Below are 24,697 nucleotides of genomic sequence, written 5' to 3' on the forward strand. Positions count from 1 at the left end.
TGAGAGAGTCTGGTCAAACTAGCGGCACACAAAAAAAGTAAGAGAGATTTTGGACAAGAGTTAGAAAATATTCTTGCTTGAGGCCCGTTGTCCTTTAAATCCGACTGTAAATCACTCACACGTCCTTCGTTTCCATTTCACACCAAAGTAAAAGAATCAACCTGATGGAGAATTTACTACAAAGACATTTTATGGCTTCCGTATTACGGAGTAATTACACACTGCGTCAGGATGTCTCTGCCAGCTACACACTTTGAAAGATGCTTTTTAGGGTGAGTGAGTTTGAGAGGGAGGGAGGGGGTTGTCCTTGGAGCTAACTTTTATCTATTTAATGCCAGAATGCTGTTAGAGTACCTCCAAAATAGTGCTGTGATATTATGCATTGGGAAGTGAGCCAGACTGGACAGCAGCACAACAATGCTTTCCTTCCTGTTCTGTTGGTTGTCTGCTTTTTGTCTTTTTTCAATTACACTCTGGCCTCATGCTCTCCTCCATTCTCAGTTTTCGCTTTGTTTCTCTATTTTCTTCCTTTTGTTTTTAATTCCACTTACCCTCATTTGTCTGTGTGGCTTCGCTCCATCCTCTAGAAGCTGCAGAGACAATGTGTCCCTGCAACCCACATTAACACTCTCATCTGTCTCGCTGCCTCTCCATCCATCTCCTCGCTCTCATTTGGCTGTCCTTACCTGACTCTCTCTCCAATCCCTTTTATATTAAAGGGCAGGTCCATTGATATTTTTATCATTCTGTCGCTTCCCAGTAGTGTTCCTTTTGTATTCAAATCCAAACATTCACATTTTGGTTGAAGAAGCATGTTTTACAGTCAAAATGCTATTTTTCCAAGCCCTCCTAAAAACCTTTTCACACGTGACCTGTTGCAGGTTTCTGGATCAGTTGTTGCCACATATTACCTATAAGCAGAGGTGGGACCAAGTAATTGTTTCGCAAGTCACAAGTAAGTCTCAAGTCTTTGTCCTCAAGTCCCGAGTCAAGACCGACAAGTCTTAAGTCAAGTCACAAGTCCTACAGTTTGAGTTTCGAGTCCTTTTAACAACAGAGAAATAATATTTACACGTAGCATGTATGATTTTTAAATTTGTATTCATTTATCAAAAGGGTTTTTTGCAAGAACATTCATACATTTGAAAAAAACAACAACAAGTGCATAACAAGAGCATATTGTAATTACATTTTTGTTTACCACTTTGTAGTTTTTATACCCGAACCCGCGCTGTTTTTTGACAGTTCTTCTTCATTGGTTGTCCTGCAATTTGATTGGATGGATGCGTTCGGATCAAAATAACGTGGATCGAATTTGATTGGATGTTTTGCCGATAGCACACGTCAGACACACACAGACAGACACAGGGAGACACACACACATTTACACAAAGAGAGATAGAGCGGTCCTTAGTAACAGACTTTTTAATCTTTGGGTTTTGGGAAAGTAGCAAATCTTTTCAAGTCAAAAGGCTCAAGTCCAAGTGAAGTCAAGTTATGAGTCCAAGTCAATTGCAAGTCTCTTTACATTTTGTCAAGTCGAGTCAATGGTTATAAAATTCATGACTCGAGTCTGACTCGAGTCCAAGTCATGTCCACACCTCTACCTATAAGTATACTGACAGCAGTCTGCATGGTCCATGTTTGGAGAAGCAGAGTTTCGGCACAGAAGCTAGGCATTAGAAGGACACCATGTTAGTTTGGATCAGAAACTGAAAGACACAAACACCAACAAACTAACCGATTGAGGCAGCAGAGGACCAGGAACTCCTGTTTTTGCAAGTAAAATTACTGTTTTTATCAATGGAGTCTGGAGACCTCAAAGGGTTACTTTAAATGACACTTTAGAATATTGTCACCACTATTTCTTGCTGTCAGATGGCCATTTGTGACACGGAGCTGAAGCCATCATTCGCACTCTGCAAAGCAGTCAGACTCCATTGATAAAAACTATAATTGTAGCAGAAGTTGCTGGTCTACCGCTGCTACTTTAGGTGTCGGAGCCAAACTAACATCCACAGTAGTGCATTGCATTGCTTCTTTCTTGACTCGGCGAGTGCAATCGTTCACATTGTTCATTAGCTCATTGAAGCTTTCTGTGGTAGCCGACATCACTGCAGCAGTGGCCATTTCCATTCAAAACCTCCAAAAAGAACCCAAATCGAGTCTGCCTTTTAATTTTACGCTTTTATTTCCTCTCTGCAACACACATCTATGTGGCCACATCCTCCTCCTCCATCTCTTGGCACATTTTACACCCCCCCATTCTCTCACCCTTAAATCCTTGATGCCCCCCCTCCTGCTTATCTCTCCTCCTCCACTCCTGTGTCCCTCCACCCCTCTGGCAGGATCATTTGGCCGCAGCAGAGGGGCTCTTATGCTCCAGGTGTAGTGCATTGAATGATGACCACAGGAGGACCGGGATATGGCTCACACACACACACACACACACACACACACACCAGCCAATGGCCCCATCATTGCACCAACCCTTTCTCTGCCCAGCTTTTCTCCTTTTTTCTTTCCTCTCTTTCCAGGAAAACTATCTGTCATGTTCTGCCAGTCAGCCTTTGCTACAGTATAATACCTGATTCAGATTAAAGTGTTCTCACACTGTGACTAAGAAATGGCCTTATATAATATATAACTATATATAGTTAGTCGGTCGGTCCCAATTTCCTGAAAAATTGCAAACACACGCCCAGAAAGACGCACCAAAACACGTCCTTTTGAGGTCTGAGTCTCCATGTGATGAATGTGTATTCCATGCCATCTCCTCGTCCACTTGGCTTCTTCCAAGCCATTACTCTCTCCTTCTCTCCTCTCCTCTCTCTTCTGCTCATTCCCAATGGATTAATTCATCTAGCCGATTAAATAGACAGCAGCATCAATAGTTTCAAGACTGCGCTATCATAATTTTGCCTCCAGACTCAATGAGGTGTAAAAATGGCTATTATAACTTGTTGGGAGAGACAGAAGAATCATTGTATCTCAATGGGAGTTTCTGAATGGAAGTCATCTTTCACGCTATAAAATCAGTAAGACGTTTGCAACAGCCGAGGAGAATTTCTGAATTAATTACTTTTCGTATTGATATTGGTGTCGAGGCTGACTTGAGGGACAGATTTATGCAGTTTCTGCATTTATCACAAAATGGAAATGGCTCCATTGTTAATAAGTTCAATCATGCAAAGTGGATAAAAGGTTTTGAAATGCAGCAAAACAATAAAGACATAATAAATGAAATGTCTAATTTATTCAGCCCCAACCTCTGCTACATAATAGTTTTACTCCTAACAACCCGTGTCAAGTATATGAGAAGTTATGCATGGAATTAAATAGTATTCCTGAGAAAATTGTACTTAACTCTTTGTGTAGTAATACATCTTTTTTTCTGGAGTCAAGAGCACCAGTGTATTGGCAAACATATTTGGATGAATAGAAACATTAAGATGGACTCTTCTGTTGCTTCACCAAGCAGAAAAGAGAATGGGTTCAGGATGTACTGTGTGTGGAGTTGGCAGACAAGGTGAAAAACCTTCTTTGAAGAAGTATCACTGGAAATACCAGCCCGGTCTGACTTTCAACTTGTTAGATAGCAATACTTTGTCATGGTCCTCGGCGTGGGAGACCAACGCAGAAGGCGCCCTTTAGAGTAATGGATGTATTATAAAGAGCATGATGGGCCATTTAGGGCAGAAGGGAGGGGAGATGGATGGGTTAAATTTAAACAAGACTTTGATCCAGGAGACCAGTTTTTGTGTTCCATGTGGAAAAAAAGATTTTAAGTTATTTGGAGTCCCGTAGTGATGTGCGGAAGTCCTGTTTTTTAAGCCCTTCCCTGTTATTTATCTGAACCTTAACGCACAAGTTAACGCTTTCATGTGCACACTAGGGTTGTGAACGATAAACTGATGCTACCGGATATTCGGTTTATCAAGTGAATTCCTAGATGAATCGGTTGTAGAGTCATGGATCGGCTATCGTGAGACTTGGAACCGGTTGGCGGCTTCACACACTTACAGTTTGCGTCAGCGTCTCTAAAACAACGCGAGAGCTGAAGCTGCCCCCTATAGATTAAACATTAATAAACTGTTTACCATTTATAAATGATGGTTATTGTAAAATGTTACCCATCTGTGTGTTGTGTTGCAGAGATATTTACAAATGTCAGCATGCTAACCAGCTAGCTCCGCCCCAGACCTGTGTTGTAATACCACTTTAGCCTGGAGAGTCAGTAGTGAGTCGCTGTAGTGTCCAGTCTGCCGTCAGACGGGATGAAGAAGGAGTACAACAGTACATTTACATCTAATACCAAAACTGAAATAAAATCTTTGTCACCAGCATCAGCTCTCTTGTGAACAAGCTGGATGACATGACATGATAACAGTATAACGGTAATTTTTCTGCTTTTCAAAAGTACGCACATTTTCTTCTTACTTCTGTACTTTTACATAATTTACATCTTCAAAGCAGGACTTTTACTCTTCACAGAGGATTTTTTACAGTGTGCTATTAGAATGTTTATTGAACTAAAGGATCTCAATCCACCACTGATCTCGTCTCATGCATGTTTTTTAATGGAAGTCAGTCAATCTCAACTAACTTACCCACAAACATTTCAAACCCTCTTTTATTTTCTTTATTAGCTAGTTGAAGCTGCAGAAAAAGCTATGAATGATGAGCTGCTGACGGTGAATCTCTGCAAACCCTGAAGGTAGATCATAAAACTGTTTTTACAAAGTTGGGCCCCATTCATCTTTTATACTCGCTTTATCCTTTTCAGGGTCGCAGGGGGACTGGAGCCAATCCCAGCATGCCTTGGGAGAGAGGCAACTTATCCTGGTCTGAATGTAAGTCAATCACAGTCTGACACATATAATATATGACTGATAAAGACACCTAGCAGCACTTTACAGCCCCTGATTCATGTTATCTGCATGCCTTTTGACTTGGGAAGGAAACCCACCACTTGACGCTTTGCTAAATTATGTGAACTCATCAACCTTGACTTTTGCTATCCCGTTTTGAATATTGATTTGAATTGGAGCACTTTGAGAACAGGATGTGACAGCTTGTACTTTGCTTCACCAACAGAATCCAGATGATACACATGCCCTTGACTCTGACAGTGAAATGTCTGTTTTTAAATGTTCTCTGTGATCGGTGTCACCATCTTGCCGGTCAGAGTGATCACCCCTCCTCCGTCTCTTTACTGCGCCGCCTCATTCTTTTTACTGTCTTGTTCTCTAGTTTTATTCTTCAGCGTTGCAGGACAGAGAGCCTGAAGGCCGTGGTGCTGCCAAAACACACACACTTCAAAAATCCACCCACACACACACTCACGCATGCATGCACCCTTAGAGAGCAGGTGCACACACACACAAAGACACATACTGTACAATACACACACTCTTTTGAGTGACATAACGGGCGGAGAAGGCACTGACCGGAAGAGTCAAAGTACTGTCACAGTCACGGATTTCAGTTCGGTGAACGCAGCTTCATGCTGAATACATGGTATATAGATTAAGGCACGTAATGTGGAAACTTTTAGTTATACAGGACAACTAGGTTTGGCGTGCCAGTCAGTCAGAGCATGTGAGAGGAGCACAGCACAATGAACAAGGAGCGCAAGCAAGAGAATTTTGCATGGAGACTGGAGTTTTAAAAAAGACTTGGCTTATCTCTTGCTCCAATATTGCTCCTGTAACTCTATGAGTTCAAAGTGTGCCCAAGGCCGACCCACTCCGCAAAGGGCCTTTCTTGTTCTGGAGCAAGTGGTGAGTGATTTGAGTGGAGGGCGAAATTGTTCATTTTGATGACTGGCAAAACGCCCCATGAAAGACCCTGGCGACTCAGAGAAACCTTAAATCAGGGCGACTCAGATGATAGAGCCGTCAGAAGGTCGGTGGTTTGACCCCTGACCAAGGCAGCCTACATGTTGAAGTGTCCTTGGACAAGATACTGAACCCCAAAGTGCTCCTGATGCTGCGTTCATTGGTGTATGATGTTGGCAGGTGGCACCATGCAGGGCAGCCTTGGCCACCTGTGTATCAATGTGTGTGTGTGTGTGTGTGTGTGTGTGTGTGTGTGTTAATGACTATCTGTAGTGTATAAGCAGTTGGTTTGATCGCCATTACTAGAAAAAGAAAAGAATGAAAAGTCCATTTCCAGTATGTCAAATAGCCCCAACCAAGTATTGAGTCATATAGATGGACATACTTTTCAGAGGCCAACATTTACATATTAAACATACTTTTTAAAATTGGTCTTTTGTAATATTCAATTTTTTTAGGTCTTCATTAATGTAAGCCATAAACATTATAATTAGAATAAATTAAGACTTGAAATGTTTCATTCTGTGTGTAATGGATCTATATAATGTGTTATTTCCACTTTTTGAATTGAATTACTGACATAAATAAACTTTTCTATGATATTATAATTTATTGAGATGCAATGTATATACAAGTGCAGTTAACATTTACAATTTACCATTTAAATTGACTTGTAATTGGTAGAGCAGGTGTTTGGACGGGACCTTGACACTCACTGCAGGTTCCACTTTTGTAGCTTCTGCGCAGACTCTGGCTCCAAATGATGTCACCAACGCAAGATGTCACTGCCCATATTTGGGTAATTTTGGCTTCACTGTTGCACAGTGGGAGGAATTGGGGACACATCGGCCATTATTTATACAGTCTAGGATTCTAATGTGCACAAACCCCAGCCAGAGGCTCTCTCGCTGTAGGGTATGTGAATAAAACACTTCCAACATGCTTAGGCACTTTCAGTGACCCAGATTTTGACGTGTTGTCCTTTGTTCAGTGTTTTCCGGTGTTCATAGAGTAGTATAGTAGGATAGAAATTTTTAAAATCAAAGTACTTTACTAAAGTTGCCAGGGGGCATAATTCTACCTCAGTCCCCAGCAGGAGGATTTTGTTGTACTTTGACATTTGCACTACTGTCTGTGCAAAACAAAACAAGGTGCTGTAACGCACTCTGTCCTGACCTTTGTGTACACTGTACAACTGTCATATCATACAAAGTTCGTTTAAACAGGAAGCAGGTCTTTTGAAACCCCCATCACACACACTGGAGCAGCTATAACACACACACATCAATATCATTGTAAACTGAAATGTTTCAAGCATACGATTTTCTGTGACACTGATGGATTCATGCAATGAAAAAACTAAAAAAGTGAAGCCAGGAGAAAGAAAGTTTAACCTTCACCTGCGACTGCACTGAGAAAACACTCAGCGTGTTACACTCTACGCTTTAAGAATCTTTAAATACTGTTATTTGTCACTGACAGTGCGGCATTGTAGAGGGGGTGACTAGTTTACTATAGTGTCTTAAAAAAACACTGGAGCCTGTGTGTGTGTGTGTGTGTGTGTGTGTGTGTGTGTGTGTGTGTCTCCCTAGCTGAAAATACTGCAGTCTTCGTCATGCCCGGCTGCCTCACAGCAGTGTGATGTAAGGGCCTATTTTTTCTTTGGCTGCTTTAAAGTGATGGAGCCAAGTTTGGCTGGGCTTTATTTAGGGAAAAGGCAAAATCAGAACGAGACATAATTGATTTTGTGTGCGTGTGTGTGTGTGTGTGTGTGTGTGTGTGTGTGTGTGTGTGTGTGGTGTCACTTAGGGCAATGCAACACAAAAACGGTGTGAGCCCTGAGTAAATGGGGTCAGAGTTTCCTTTTTTACTCATACACACACACACACACACACACACACCTCCTTCAGGTCAGTGTTCTACATACACACACACAAAATATGAATCCGCAATCACACACCCCTCCCTCCCTCCTTTTCCTTTATTTCCTCTAATGTCTTCCCTCTGTCTTGCTCTCTGCCAGCCGCCCCACGCGGCCGGCCAGCTACAGTGAAGCATGGAGTGTTTAGCCTTTCATCCAGCGGGCAGAGCGAAGGATCCTATGGGCTGAGTGGCAGACAGGCCAGTTTCTGTTGATTTTAATACGGGTTGATTGACTCTGAGGTCTGACTCACTGTGTGCTCACTGTGCCGGGCACAGGACAACCTTGCCTAGTTAAGAGAAGCAGTTTACTTCATCAGTGCCGCGGTGGGTATATCACAGGTCTCGTCCTTGTCAGGACAGAAAAGTCGCTTTTGGTGGCTGGTGCTCAAAGGCACTTCAGGCAGATGGTTGTTCATGCAGAAAAACAGTCTTTCTACCCACTATGTCATACTGACGCCTCCATGGCCTGGAGGACTACGCAGGGGTGAAGTTTACACACAGTACATACACCCACCTTCCCCAAGTTCAGTTTGAGGTCTGTATTTGCTCTGGGTCACTGAAGAACAAATTTGCAGTCTGAAGGTTTACCACAGATTACACACATGAAGTGTTGTGTTTTTTTTGTGGCTCTGGAGAGCGGTTTCCAAGGTTCAAACAGGGTTATTCTGACATTTAGGCGACATTTAGGAGTCAGGAAGGATCTAATCAAGAGGCATCCAAGCCAAAAAAGTGAAGCCGATACTGAAGTGCCTTAAATTTGCATTCATATTAACAGCCGGCAGGGGCCGACTGCTGTGGTTGAAAACAATAAGTCAGATTGTATAGAAGTCGATGAGAAAATTTGATTTATTAGCTCAGTAATAATTTTATATAATAGTTTATGCTCCCAATTGCTGTTTCTGCTTCAGTACAGCATGATGTTCATTGTTCAAATCATTGATTTAGATCATTTAGACTAAAGTAGACGATAAAGGAGAGTATGCAGATGTGACTACCTCCTCACTATCTGGGTGACGCCTTCAAACTTTGACCCTTTCACGGTGTGTTTTCAGTATGTTAATGAAAGTGAAAGTTGTAACATTTTGGTTGACTAAATATTTCAACATCAGCATCTGGTTGAACTTAAAGATAGTTTGTTGGCTGCTCATTTATGCACATTGCTAATCTAGCTAACTATTTAGCCCTAGCATTAGCTGATGATTTTCCGACACCCTCTAAAATATGGTCACTTCTGGCTCCAAAGCATCAGGATAGCAAGGACCAAAATGCCTAATGGCAAAACCTTTAAAACCTTCAAAACAGTAGTCCAAACCAATGGGTGACTAATAGGTGATGATTCAGTGCTGTTGGTGTTTCACCCATACTCAGGCACTAAAACTTAAAATGCCTGATACCTTAAAAAAAGGAAAATTAAGTAGTTTGATTCTCATTCCTAAGCTGGAATTTGTAGCAGGCCACAGTTTCTTGTTGCCCTTTATTTTAGCTAAATCTGAGAATCAGGCCACTGATGTATTACAGCGAAAGGCAAACTGTTGATTTTTTGATCTGAGCATGAAATCAGAGAACTTACAACACAACTGCATTGACAGTTAGGCTGTAGGAAAATGTATTTTCTCTCTCTTGTGGTTAATGTTGTGAATTGAAACAAAACTTTCATGATTCCACACATGGACAAATCTACTGTTCATCCACTGAGATGATTAGAAATGTATTTTGATACATCAAAAACGTGAAGAAAAAAAAAGAACATTACTGACAATGCAGTTTTGCTGTATGGGATTTTTTTTCGGAGAACAGGCTGAAAGGGTCACTCATACTGTCGATCCCACTGAGAGTCAACACCTCTCTCCGGAGCACCATGCAGCCCATTATTGAGGAGACTTTGTATCATTGTTGCTAAGAACAAACAATGAACTTAATCTCTGAAGACTATTCAACAGAAAGACATCTCAAGTACACCCTCCTTTGTCATCATTTTACCTTTTGTCTTTGTTTCTTTTCTCCCTGTTCCTGTATCTTCCATTCATCTCTACATATTCTCTCCCTCTCGGCGTGTGTCTCTATTTCTACCTCTCTTTGTCATCTCTTCTTTTTGTCTGTCGAGCAGCTTTACCGCCTCATTGTCACCTCCCTTTTCTTTTGGTGGGACGCATTCACTCCCCGTCTCCCATTCTCTTCTGGCCTACAGCATTATAGGCTACCCAAATAAAGAAAGGAAAACACAATTTGTATTCTGGACCACGTCTGTGATGTGAGCGGAAAGCGGAGAGGGGGGAAGAAAAGAGGCAGTGAGGAGAGGAGGGGTTGTTAAAGTCACAGTTTGAAGTTGGTTAAATTCATTGGACATAAAGTCGCGTGTCTGGGGGAGGGGGTGCCTACATTGTAAGCAGATTTGTTTCTTTCTAAGGAGAAGCTTGACCTTGAGACAGAACAGCAAAATACATGTGAAAGACTGCACTGTCATCCACTTTATATCATAATCATGATTCTCACTTCTGCTGCTATTTGCAATTAGGCATCCATCTTATAGGGTATTATTCATCCATCTAATTTTATGCATCATTACACAAGTGGTTCTCGTATTGAGTTGACTGCAGTGCGCTTGGTGGTTGTTTAAGATTGTAGATTTAGACTGTGTTTCTTCACAGTTGGATAATGATGCATGTAGCGGAGCAGGAGAGTACGTGGGAAGGCTATCCACACATCAACTCGAGCACTCATCAATACATGTTTCTCAGCGCTGGTGGCATGGTGTGTTTTCATGCATTTAATCCGTGCGAGTGAGCAGCCCTGGCCCGCACGCATGAATGTGCACATGGATGCCAATTTGTGCCAGTATGTGCGTGTTGCCCTGCAACCCCGGCAGTGATGCCTGGTCAGCAGCAGCAGCTGACACCCTCTTGTCACTGACAGCAACTCCTGCAGTGAAAAGAGATGGAGGAGGAGGAGGAGGAGGAGGAGGAGGAGGAGGAGGAGGAGGAGGGGGTAGAGCTCCATTGACCTTGCAGCAGAAAACCCTAACAGCAGTAGTAGCACACTCTCGACTGCTTAAACACAAAGATGCTCGCTCCGAGAGGGGTATACACATCAACACACACTCTCCCTCTCAGTGTCTCATGTTCGTTCTGACCCTCGGTCCGCTCTCTGCTGCTGATAGGACTCGCCTCGGGCCGGTTTGCCGGGGCCAGCCTTCTTACAGAGCAAGAGAAAGAGCAGGATGGAAAATGGGTGTAGGGCAGGGGGTTGAGGGTGGAATATGAACATTTACATAAAGGAAAAATGCAGTCAGCATGAAGTGCAGTCATTCATGAAGCCACAAAAGGCAGAGACAGTGTAACCGAGGTTTATCTTCAGGGGAGGATGTGAAAAGAGTCCTGCACACTTCGATAATGATACGGTAAAAACACCCGACTCTGTCGGTAAAAAGCATCTATAAACATTATTTAGAAAGATAATACTTTAAATGCTGTCAATAGTTAATAATTGTTTTGTAAGACATCTAAAACATTCAATGGATGACTATTATAAAGTTGTGCTGCTAGCATTTATCCTCCTGGATCAGATCACTGATATGAATTCTGAATGAAAACATCAAAGTATTTAAACCTCTGAGATGTGTTTTATTGCTCTCAACCCACAGAGAAGCAATACCTAAGTTCAATAATTTGTTGCAACTAATCTTATAATAATTAATTAATTAATTTTACATGGTTTGTAAAGCATAAAGTAACTTTAATTTGGTCCTATTAAATATTTTATTGGTGACCTATAAAAAAGTGATTATTTGTGTCTAAATAATGTTTAAAGATGCTTTATGAAGTATTTATTAACCGTTTAATGAGGTGTTTTTAATGAGCAACTACAATTTTTAATAGCCAAAATGTTATAATGTGTGCAACAAGTAAGTTCCACAAAAAACATACATAGAGCACTTTCACAACCCAAGTCTGTTGGCTAGTCCAAGTCAGAGTGAAATTGATACTTTTGGTTCGTTGAATATTTTAGTTGCTTCACTTACAGTGCATAAATGTAAGCGGATAAATAAATAAAAAAGGTTTGCAGATCGGTGTGTATGAAGGCAGATGGCTGGAAATATACTCACGGTATTATTTCTTATTGGTTAGAAAGTTGGTGTTGGAAAATATAAACACAGAAACAAACAAAGCAACATGGAGCCGAATGCACCATGAAGTACTGCTGGGTTTTTATACCTTGCACTGACTTATCATACCCACAAATCCTTTTTCCTACAGTTGATCTCAAATTATGTTACAGACATCATTGGTTCTGTGGACTTTATTCATCATCTCCTGTATGTGTTCGTCAGCCCAGTTGTCACTCAAACATCGGAAGGTTAAGTCAGTCCTCTCCCAGTAATGCTGCATCATCTCACAATTCCTGTTACTGGGTCAGATTATATTCACAGTGCAATCAAACTGCACTAGGGTTCGTTTGGAAACTGAGACTGGACTGAGACCCTCTCTCTAGTGGTCTCGGACCACGCTGGTCTGCACTAGAAACTAACCGTAACAAGTATGTAACCGCACTAGAGTTTGAATAAAAAGGGACTAAACTTTAGGTTGTGATTGTGCCCATACAATCAAATCTAATCTAATCAAAAAATCTAATCAAAATTACTTTATTTATCCCCAAAGGGAAATTCAGTTAGTCTGGTAGAATCTCTGTTAGAATGAGACAGTCTGATGGATCTTTTGTATCTCTCCGTCCTGCAATGGAGAGAGAGGAGCCGTCCACTGCTGTTTTTTTGGTCCATAAAGGTTTTGTGTAGCGGATGATCCGGGTATTTCAGAATGGCCTGGAACATGTTGACAGGTCATCTCTCCACCATGTTATAAGAATTTTTCAGAGTGACCCTTCAATAAAGACAGTTGGATTCAGAGTATCAAAGTTTAAGTTGAATTTCATTAAAGTCTTGTACAAGAGGAGAGTTTATATCATGCAACACAGCAAGTACAGTTACAAAGAAAAAGGCTCACATGATAGTCAAAACTATTGGCTTATATGCCTCCTATCGTGGGAGTTTTCCAACGTCTAGCTGACCTGTCTGACACAGTCAACTGTCATTCTCAGTTCCCTAAAGTCAAAGGTATGGTCAGCAGAAATACGTCTGACCAGTGTCTGACTCCCCCTGGCATGTGTACTTCCCTTTATCTTAACATATAGTTAACCTTATCTAGCCTGCCAGCCTTTAGCAGAAACATTGGTCTGATGTAACCCAAAGCCAGTGCCTCTACATGCAGCAGACAGGGACACATTTGCTTAATATGATTAAAACGTTGGAAAAACCCCAGATTAATACACATTTTTATAACACACCACCTCCTCCAGTGTGTCCAACCAGGCTCCAACCACAGAACCAGCTCTTTAGACCAGTCTGTCCAACCGCCTTCATCTCTGTGTGTGATGCTGCCTCCCCAGCAGACTGCAGCATAAAACAACACACTACCACCACAGACTGATAAAACATCTGCAGCATCTTACTACAGATGCTCTATGTATGTATGTATGTATGTATGTATGTATGTATGTATGTATGTATGTATGTATGTACAGTATGTATGTATGTATGTATGTATGTATGTATGTATGTATGTATGTACAGTATGTATGTATGTATGTATGTATGTATGTATGTACAGTATGTATGTATGTATGTATGTATGTATGTATGTATGTATGTTTGTATGTATGTATGTATGTATGTATGTATGTATGTATGTATGTATGTATTATGTATGTACAGTATGTATGTATGTATGTATGTATGTATGTATGTATGTATGTATGTATTATGTATGTTTGTATGTTTGTATGTATGTATGTATGTATGTATGTATGTATGTATGTATGTATGTATGTATGTACGTACAGTATGTATGTATGTATGTATGTATGTATGTATGTATGTATGTATGTATGTATGTATGTATGTATGTTTGTATGTATGTATGTATGTACAGTATGTATGTATGTATACATGTATACATGTGTTGTGTTGTGTTGTGTGTATGTTAGCTGCTGGAACACTTACATTTCTCTGCTGGGATGAATAAAGTATATCTTATCTTAGATGTCCAGAGATCTGACACATACACTCATACATGTGTCTTCAAAGCCCAGAAACAAAGTCAGTTTCAAAGTCTTTGCTCCCTAAAAATGCAATATTAAAGCCTCTTGAAAGCCTTGTCTGTCTCCAGCCAAATGCCACTTAGTGATTATAATGCAGGCCTCAGCCAGGAGTCGCCAGATTAAATATGACACTGAAGTGAATGGGTCTCATGGAGGAGTGCAATATGGGATAAACATAATTGAGTGTTGCTTCTGCTGCTAGCATTTATCCTCCTGGATCAGATCACCGATATGAATTCTGAATGAAAACTTCACAGTGTTTAAACCTCTGAGATGTGTTTTATTGCTCACAACCCACAGAGAAACAATATGCAAGTTCAATTATTTGTCTTTGCTGCATTTCACAGCTTTGGTGTTCCATATTGATCCGTGAGAATGAGACAGAGTTTCCCTTTTCGACTCCACAGACCTTTCTATGGATATTTCATCACAAGTGCATTCTGTGGACTAACACTCTATTTAAATATTGGTCAGGGATCCAAAGGCATCAAATTGAATCCAGAACGGCAAACCCCGCCCTTAACAATGAAAACTGCTAGAGGTTGTTTCTACCTACTCTCCTTTTACTTCTTGTCCTTCTCCACTTATGAAGTGAAGTCATGCAGCATGGCATAGGTAGAAATATTTTACTCAATTTAGAATTACCCTTTGCCTGGTCGCACCTTTTACACCTCTCCACCCTTCAGAGATTGTGTGAGCAGGAGAGAAAATGAGACGCAGAGAGAGCTGATGTTCAAACATTTGCTTTGGATTCGGGTCGGCTTCAGGTCAGATGTGGGCCAAAGCTTTGGGCCAAAGCCCAGACCAGAATCTAGTGTGAATGAATGTGAGCCTACGCTGTTTTGGGAATGTTTCAGCATGTTTCAGTGGGCGATAATGCAGAGATTGCACAAGGGAAGAGAGAGTGTGGGATAAGGATTGCGGATTAAGTTAAATGTGGAGTCAGGGAATTGGAAATAAGGGTCAGACGACACGGAGCAAAGGAAGAGGAGGAAGCGATAAAAGGAAGGAAAACTTCCCCTGGCCTTTGTTCCTGAGGGGCTGGATGCAGCCTGGGATATGACACTCAAAGAGGATTGATGGATATTGTTCACAACGACTGCTACTTTGCGAGGCCACAGCTACGGCTCATCTCGGCTAATCTCTGCTCCTGAGATGAGCTGTCATTCACTTCATGGGCTGAATACGATTCCATCTGACCAATGACAGTTCGTTGCTCCACATTAACTTGGGCTGTTTCAAGATAACTCTGCTTTGCATATAGGACACGGGCCCGTACGGCACTTTTTCCTTTTCCCACTTGTTCTCCTGTGTTGCGCTGGGAGCCAAAGAACTTTTCACTCACTTTGAATAATCCTACTTTGAATAGATTAGATGTGGAACAGGAATGGGGAACAGGTAAAGAATTTAAAGCAGTGCTCCATTTTCAGAAAGTTCTTTTTTGGAATGAAACTTTTAAGAAGACAACTAAAGATTAACAGCCGGGAAAAGGATGCAGCAATATTGAGTTTTCCTTTTTTAATGGACTTTTTTTTCTAAAAAATGTAAGAATATACCCACTTACCATTCAGGGTCCTTTTTTTTATTTTTAGAATTGGTGGTTGTGGCAGTGGATGTTCAGGGGGAGATAGAAGGTCAACAATAAATGCCACATAGAAATGGTAAACATCATCTAAAAGCTGTGAACCTGAAGATTCATTTGAGAGATGCACTGTGTGTGTGTGTGAAGTTGTTCTGGTAAAAATATCAAATAACAATGACTTAATTAATTTATTATTTATTTATTGAAACCTATTAAGTTGTATGAAGGGTCATAACATTAGGGGTGGCTTTCTGAAGTCCATTTCCATAGTCAACTATGTCCAATAAGTTGTTGCAGCAATGGTTGGGTTGATGCCATTTGTTACACACATTTGGGGCTGAATAATACAATTTTATTCATTTCGAGAATGGAAAAAAATTGTCAAAAAAAATGGCGGAAATTGCCAACGGGACACCTGGACATTAAGTGGATAATTCACATCAAGTCTTTATTGTAAACTTCATTTAAGTGATGTTGACCTTTAAAGGAATGATTAGACCTTAGCCTAAGTGGAGGGGATAGTAGCTTTTTCCCAAATTCCAGTCATATTATTGTACTGAAATAGCATTAATCTTGTCATCTAACTCTCAGCAAGAAAGTGAATCAGCATATGTCCCAAAATATCGAACTATTCCTTTAAGAATATTATACTCATCTTCATATTTGAATGGAAGTGTAATTATGTAGTAATAGTAATGAAGTGCAAATATGTTTTATGTGTGTTTTTGAATATATTACATATTTTATTATATTTTGGGTTTATAAATTCCAGCCTAATGTGTTGGTAGTGTTATAAATATAAAATGTTTTTTGAACATGAAAGGATGTAAACATGTCCTAGCAGAAATGTAACCTGAAAATGAGCATAATAAATCCCCTTTAATCATATGAAACCAGCGTAACGTTACCTTAAAGTCAGTTTTATGAATTAACATTGATGATGCACAACATAAAATAGAACAAAATGACATTTGTTGACCAAGTGAATGTTTGACCTTAAGATTGAGCCACTGCTTTAAGAAAAAACAGTGTAACTATATATACCATGACTTTATTTCCCAAAGATGGAAGCTTTGAGTGGCTTTGATAAAATAGGTCACATCATCATCCTCTTTAATTTTTCTAAAATAAAAGATCTAAAATAAGAAAAGTCCCAATCCATTTTTGCTCGCTCTCTCTCCCACCTGACCACAGGTTCATTAATGATCTCATTTAAGAGGTCGCAGGTTTTCTAATTGGAAGTGGGCCGACTTCGTTGCACCTGGATGACATCTACAGTGACAGTCTAAAGTTAGTATCAACTTTTTGACCTTCCTAAAAATATTCACGCTTCTGTCAGCGCTGTTTTTAGAAACACACCCAACCCTCCAAATAGCTCAAATAACCTTTTGGACCTGAGTTCTCCCTTAAAGGGATAGTTCCGATTTTTGTAAGCGAGGTTATATGAGGTACTTATCCACAGTAAGTGTAGCACCTACAGTAGTGGTCAGCATGCTCCCAGTTTGCAGGTAGGAGTACCAACATGGAAGCTAAGTAATGCAATGCTGTGGACAGGGCAGCAACAAAATGTATTTTAAACACCTAAAAAATATCAGTATATGTGAGTTTAAGAGTTTAAAAAAGAATATTTTGACTACTTCACCTGTATAATTACACCTCTGGAAGTCGGACTCCATTGACAAAACAGTCATTTCACCTTGCAGAACAAAGGACTTGCTGGTCCACTACTGCCTTGATTAGTACATTTTTCTGTGTAAGTGTGTGACTTTGGTGTTTTAAAGGGTTACCTCTGAAGTCACACAATAACATAAACAAACTAACCAATCAAGGCAGTGGTAGACCAGCAACACCTGTATTGCGCGAGGTAAAATTACTGTTTTTGAGCAGACACTTGCTGCATAAAATCAAGGCTATCTGACGACAAGGTAAGGCAGTATTAATGTTCTAAATATGGTTTGCACTTAATCTGACATTTATTTTTGTGTGTGTGTATATATATATATATATATGGCTAAAACACATTGCATTGCTGCTGCCCCAGTCCACAGCAGTACATAGCTTAGCTTCTCTGTTGGTACTCTTGCTTGCTTCTCCAAACCGACCGCCATCTACTGTAGGTACTACACTGACTATGGATAAGTACCTCATTCAACCCCACTTTAAAAAAAATCCCATCTATCACTTTTAGAAAAAGATGTGCTTTACTTGAAGAGCATTTGACAAAAGGTTAGTTACTCTTCAGTGTGCGTGTGTGTGCTTTTATAAGAGAAAGCAGCAGAGGACACCCTGAAACCAACCACAGGTATTTAGAGCACTGCAGCTATTGCAATTTATCCACCACAGAGCAGCACAACACCTGAGACCTTTCCATTCATTGGGATTGTGTACGACACCTTCACATGACCTCACAGAGTCCAGCTGAGCACTGTCTGGCAGAACACTGTGCACCGCTTCAATCCCATCACTTATTCAAATATTAGCTAAACCGCAGCATCTGATGTTTCAATAGATGCTGTTCACTTCACGCTCATAATTCCTTATTAGCAGGTGGCTCGCTTCCAGCGCCCGTGCCACCCACACAAACAATGACATGTGCACACGCACGCTGCACCAGTGCACATACACACTAATAAGCCCCAAACCGGCAGTGTCGGGCACGTTTTTCACTGATCGTCCTGGGTATCAGCGAGACCATCAAGCGCTCTCCAGATGCCAGCCGCCTCGCAAAACATCTGTCCTTGACCTTGGCGAGGAAGTCTCACCGGTGACGAGCCTGTCTGATTATTACACCCTTCTGTCTAGGCCCATTATGATATCATTTTTTTATCCTGTGTGTGTGTGTGTGTTGGGTAGATGTGATTGGGTGGTTGGTGGGAGAATTATCTGTGACATGCTCCGCATCAGTGCACAGTCTGTGTGTGCACCTGTATAAGCCTATTTGTATCAGTTTGCATCTGGAGGACAGTGTCCAGTGACCCGTGCTGCTACGGTATATCATAACCTGTGTGTATTATGAACCTGGGTGACTTTGCATGCAGCCCGATAAGCGAATGCAGCAGAAAATCTACAGTATGCATGCTTGTCAAGATGTACAAGATGATGCAGAGTGATTCAGATTTCAACCAAACCTCCCTTTCTTCTTTTTCAAAAACTGTCCCCTCAGCAATAAAAAAAAATCCTCTTCTTCATTCTCTTTTATCAAAATCTATGTTTTAATTAATGCCTTTTAACAAGGGCCCTGAACACCGGGTTAATTGTGCTTTTCATGACAAAAATCAGCCCAAATGCAAATTGTCTCAGAGCGACCTCTGGGCCGTGGCTGGGAACGGTGTTTTAATTATCCAGACAACCCCTTAAGTGGCGGAGAAAACCGTAGTGACCATATGCTCTGCAGTCACAGCGTATCTTACAGTTGCGTGTCAGCTCATAGGTGGTGGATTGTGTGTGGAAAAAGATCTCAGCAGATTTAAACAACAGGGAATGGATGGTAGGGAGGAGAGAAAAAGAAGAAATAAAGGTCAAGATGAAAGCCAATATGAAAAGAAATGCGTTTCCCAAGGTGCATCTTTCCCTGGACATTTACCCACATACGTACTGTGTTCTGACTGCTCACAATTAACTGACCCATTCACTCTCTCCTATAAAAACAAGCCCACACAAACAACCGCCCCTCCATCTTTCCCAGTAAAATGACATTTCCCTATCCAGTCCTCCCACTGGCAGGCTTCCATCCCACTCACTCACGTTCACCGTTACGTCTCCACACAGCAGAGGAGAGAAGATAGACAACCAGAGGGCAATTGGCAAGGCAGGACAAGGAATAGGCTCCCTGACAATATACACAGGAACACACACAAATATACAGTATACACACCAACACATGCATAATCATCATCCCAAACTGCTCATAGTGTGTGTTTTTTATATTGTGTGTGGTCTGGATGCAGAGGTGCACAACGCAGCCAAGGTAGGAGAAGATAATGAATCCATTTCTATGGGCAGTTTGGAAATACATGTTGCTGTTTGTGTGTGTTTCTGTTCCATTGTGCATTTGAACCCACACTAGCGGGTGGCGCTCCGAGAATGGCAATTTCAGCCAGCAGTGATGTGAGGTAGTTACACCGTGACCACAGTGCATACTGTTAACACAGGCTCTAGTGCATCTAAGTTACTAGTTATGAGCTTTGCTGCCTTCTCCTGTTCTGTTCTCTTGTCTTTTCTTACAGACTCTTTAAGGTTTTAGAGGAATCTTGTCAGGTTTCGCACCTTCACTCAAGCTGTTTCTCCGCCAAGGAAGTTGTGTGATTCGTTTGTTGGTCCGTGTGTCAGCCGGATAACTAATTAATACTGGTCCGAATTTCATGAAATTTGGTTGATGGGTGTAGCACAGGCCAAGAAGGAACCTATACAATTTTAAGTGAATCCAAATTATTTTGCACCATTGTTTACATGGTGGTCTGTGCTCTCAGACTATTCTAGTTGTAAAATGTCTCAACAACTCTTGTAACGACTCATTGCTTTCCATTAATACCTGTAAAACTAATGACATTCCCATCAGCCTCATCTGTATTTTGCCTTTAGGGCTAATTAAGGCTCTGAGGTTAGCATTTGGCTCAAAGGTACCACAGTCCAGCCTCACAGAGGCACTACTGTGGTCCTGTTTTACATTAGTGCCGTTTGAATGAGCCGGAAATTCAAACAGTTGAGAGTTTTACATTTGAAATTACCCTACATTAGACCTAATTATATTTTAAATGATTTCACACTTTTAGATTGACTTTTAATTAGTAGTAACACCAGGGCAGATATCTGAATGCCCCATTAATGGGAACCATTAAGTGTAGGAACTCAGTCACACATTTAGGCCCAGTGTTTTAAATCAAACCACTGAAGCGAGCCCTCTGTGGATCATTCACCTCATAATAGGCTGAATCACGAGCCATTATGTGGCCGTATAGACTAAAGAACAGTTAGAACGTCAGTAGAGAGCATATTACAGGAGTGGCCTATAGAGACATTACTTTGCCGATTTCCAAAAAAAAATGGGATTCTGTGTAAAACCTAAATGAAAACAGAATTTAGCGAATTGAAGTATGTTTGCAAATACATAAATGTTTTGTCTCTGTACATTATTCAACTAGGATTATCAGGATCAAAACATTCTGTTGTAAGTATGTTTACGGGGTTGTATTTAAATTTAGTTTCAACTGTTTGTACCTCGTTTTGCAGAAATTGGGTTTTCCAAGTGGTGGATTTTGTTGTGACAATTTTCAGATAAAGATGTCTGTACAGTTCAGTAGATTCGCTGAAACCAATGTCAGTGGTCTGCCCCTGAACCAAAGACAACATGGATATCCAAGAGCGGTTGCTGTGTCAGTGTGAAGGACTGTGTCTGGGTTAGTGTTCTGTGACAGAGAGAGGGAAGTGCACACACACATTTTTTTTAATCTCAACTGACAGGCCACAAGAGCCACCTCAAACCAGCATTTAGCAGCACTTAGAGCTCCTGCAGTTAATCAGAGCGCTTAATAGGACCATCCAGACCACATATTGTCAATACGCACACTCTTACTCACATGTGCACACGCTGAGTGTCTGAATGTTACGCTGCTTAAAGACCTTCCCCAGTCCACCTGTGCCAATCCCACTGACACCGGTCGGAAATTTTCTCCTACACTGGTTCCACACGTCCCTAAACATCCGCCCTGCACACACACACACACACACACACACCCTTTGCAACTTCCACCTGTCTATTCCTCTTTCTTTGCCGCCCAGCTCATTCTCTTTCTCTCTCTCTCTCTCTCTCTCTCACACACACACACACACACACACACAGATGTCCCATACCCTGTGAGGTCTCCTCCCCCAGGAGCATTATATCACACCTGGGTATTTCACACTCCACAGAGCTCCACGCTCGTTAAATCACTGATTTCCCATGAAATCAGGAGAGGATATGCTACCATGCATCACGCCTGACTTTTATATCTAATAGAGAAGTGGTAATAAAGATTATGGGGATGTATGATGTGTGGAGGGAAGAAAGGTCCAGAGGGCTTTGTGGATGGTTAATGTATAGCCTGTATATAATCTATAGTATCCTGCTTGTGGGAAACAATAATGGCTACTTACTTTTATGTTTTCCTCTCTAGTGAAGCTGATTAAAATTCTTGCCTCTGTCCTGGTCCTCTGTCTCACATTCTCTTCCCCACATTATCTCTTGAAATGCTTAATTCCTATCTTTCTGACAGTTTTTCTATTTCCTCGCCTACAAAATATACTTGGCGTACCCCAAGGATTGATCCTGGGCCCTCTTCCTTTTCCTATTTACGTGTTCCCCCATGGTCAACATATCCTTTCATATATGCAGATGATACACAATTGTATCTTCCTATCAACCTTGCTGATTCTTAACATTTGGCCGCCCCAAAGGACTGATTTGAAGATTTTGAATGACAATTCACCATCTTAACAAGGACGAGATTGAAAATTTTCCTAAGTCCCCCATCCTAAGTCAAACCATTTCTCTCTTCCATTGACGCAGAGAAAGTGAAATGTCCCAACTTGCATTTGATCAAAAGGCACTAAATTATCTTCAACTGGTCCCAAATGCAGCTGCTCAGATTTTAAGTGGAACTGGATTCCCATTGCTACCAGGACACAATTAAATGTTCTATTATTGAGTTATGAGGCATTAAATGGATTGGCTCCAAGCTATATCTCTGACCTACTCTGTCTATTTGAACAAACTCTACTTGCCATTCCTAACTTTGGATTTGAAACTAAGTGTGATCATTGGGGCTGGGTATTATTTTAACAAACCAATACAAGTACCAAAACACCCGTAGGAGGCAACCCAATACTAACAGTAGAGTACCTTATATGATATTTTTTTTCTATATCATTAGATATCAATCATATGAATGAAAGCATTATTAGTTGCATAAAGTGCATTTCTTTTATCGGATGCCACAGTCGTGTGTAATAGCCATACTTTTGAACATTTTCACGGCATCTCGGGACACTGAAGCGACAACTCCATCAAACACAACCTCTCTTTTAAACTACAGACTACACCACAGAACTGAAGGATAGAATGAAGGTATCATTTGACCGTAGTTTCAATACTACTTGTGACTGGGTTATTTCAGTCAATATTGATCCCTCGCCCTAGTGACTAAGCATTTTCTGTTCTGGCACTTAAACTGTTGTCAGATAAAAACACTCCATCATATGATTTCATACCTCCATGAAGTATAATTTCATTTATTTTATTACATTTTTTATCTAGTTTATCCGTTTTGGCATTTGAGTCATGCTTGAAGCATCCTTCCAACGACTTGATCCAAAATAAAATATCTCAACAAATATTAGATGGAATGCCAGGAGATTTTGTATGGACATACAAGGTCACCAGATTCCTTCTGATTTTGTTTCCCGTGGCTTTCTGTTTAGCAGCACAAAAAAGTTCACATTTGTAATTCAAAGAAGAACATGCCTATAACTTTTTGAACAGACAACCATGTATATTGCTACAGAAAATCAAGGTGCCTAGAGGATAAATTCTCATGATTTTCTGCTACCGCCAACAGCAGGTTATAGTTTTTCCTTACTTGGGGGAATATTTCAACATCTACCTCCATCTTCTCCCTAAAAGTTCTCGTCAAACATCGGTCTTATTTCCCTCATCTCTCTCTCACCTGAGCAGGTATCTGAACTTACCTATCTCTCCTCCCTTCCTCACCTCAATCTCCTCATCACCTCCCTGCCCTTCAAGTCTAACGCGCCAACACCTCCCCCACCCCTCTCCCCAAGCAAATGTCACTTTCTAATTGGCCCGCAGTGGCGAGGCAGGAGAGCATCGCTGTTTGGACAGCTGTTAATCTAAGAGAGTTGGCGATGGCAAAGAGATTGTGGCGGTGGCGGGGAGAGGGACGACAATCTGGCACAGCACTGAGAATGACGCAATGAGGGGGAAAGACTTAGAGAAAAAAAAAAAAGAAGAAGTTTGAGTGTGGTGCAAAATCAACACTCATGCCCCATTCTGGACACACATTCATTGTCATTGTGTTATGTTGTTATGTTGTTGTTAAGGCAGAAAAATGATCTACTATACACCTCTCACTTCTACATTCCTGTTTAGTATGGACTGTGCAGGCAATGTTAATGAACAAGCGCATTCCCTGCAGTTTCATTCAAGCATCTGCTCCGAAGCCTCAGCATCACCCGCACAGGAATTTAATGGGTTTTCTCCCCCCTCCTCCCCTCTTCCATCTCTCTCTCTTTCTTTCTTTCACACACATACACACACAATAAAGCACACACAGACACACACAGCGCTCGGGGAACCAATCACCATCGCCTGTTTTCAGGTCCTGTTTGTGAATGGGATTTTTCTACGGGAGAGGAGGAGGCAGGCGCCGCTGCGTTTGTAGCCATGCAGCTGCCACACTGAGGGGAAACATCAGCATCCCATTCTCATTTTTGAATTATTTCGCTCACTCTCTGTCGGCGGCTCTTTCTGATTCATTTTTAATGTTTCAGTTTGTTTTTTCTCACGCCCTCATTTCCATTTCTGCTCTTCTTTCCATCTTCTTGAACTCTCCCAGACTCTTTTTTCATTTAGTCTTTTTTGATGCAGCAGATTGTGACTGCTGCAGTGAAATAGCCTTTTTTTTTCTCTCCACGCTTTTATTTTACTTTTCCCCTGACACACTGCATCATCATCATCATCATCATCACCATCACCCAGCTCATACATCTTTTCACTCTCCTGGCATCTGTCTCTGTCATGCACTGCAGAACAGCTGACTTTCTCCTTATTCTCTTCTTTTCACCAGTCGTCCCATTTGCCTCCTCAAGCAGCAGCTGATGCATGTAAGGTTAATGACCACACACACTCACACACTCACACACACATACACAGACATGCTGTAGACACTTACCTCCAGTGACAGGGTCTTCGTCCCGAGTGCTTCTGAATCCTCAGTAGTTGAAGGAAGAGAGAGCGGCGAGCCTGCAAGCGTCTGGCGGCCGGAGACAAGTGGAGGACAGAAAGAGACAGAAAGAGAGAGAAAGAGAGAGAGATAAAAGAGAAGAGACAGCAGAGAGAGTGAGAGGTATAAAGAGAGAAAGTGGACGAGAGCTGGCGGGCTGTGCGATCCAAGAGGAGGAGGAGGAGGAAGAGGAGGAGGAGGGT

General features: G+C 41.3%; 1 protein-coding gene across 1 annotated transcript in view; it reads right to left on the minus strand.

Moving 5' to 3' along the window:
• Positions 1–24,663, minus strand: part of pvalb6 (parvalbumin 6) — a 53,358-nt gene extending 28,695 nt beyond the window's left edge. Inside the window, exon 1 of the mRNA XM_059348993.1 lies at positions 24,444–24,663. The gene's annotated coding sequence lies outside the window, so the exon portion shown is untranslated. The remainder of the gene's footprint in view (positions 1–24,443) is intronic.
• Between the last annotated feature and the right edge of the window lie 34 nt (positions 24,664–24,697).

The sequence above is a fragment of the Centropristis striata genome, chromosome 13 (genome assembly GCF_030273125.1).
Source record: "Centropristis striata isolate RG_2023a ecotype Rhode Island chromosome 13, C.striata_1.0, whole genome shotgun sequence".
Taxonomy (NCBI): Eukaryota; Metazoa; Chordata; class Actinopteri; order Perciformes; family Serranidae; genus Centropristis; species Centropristis striata.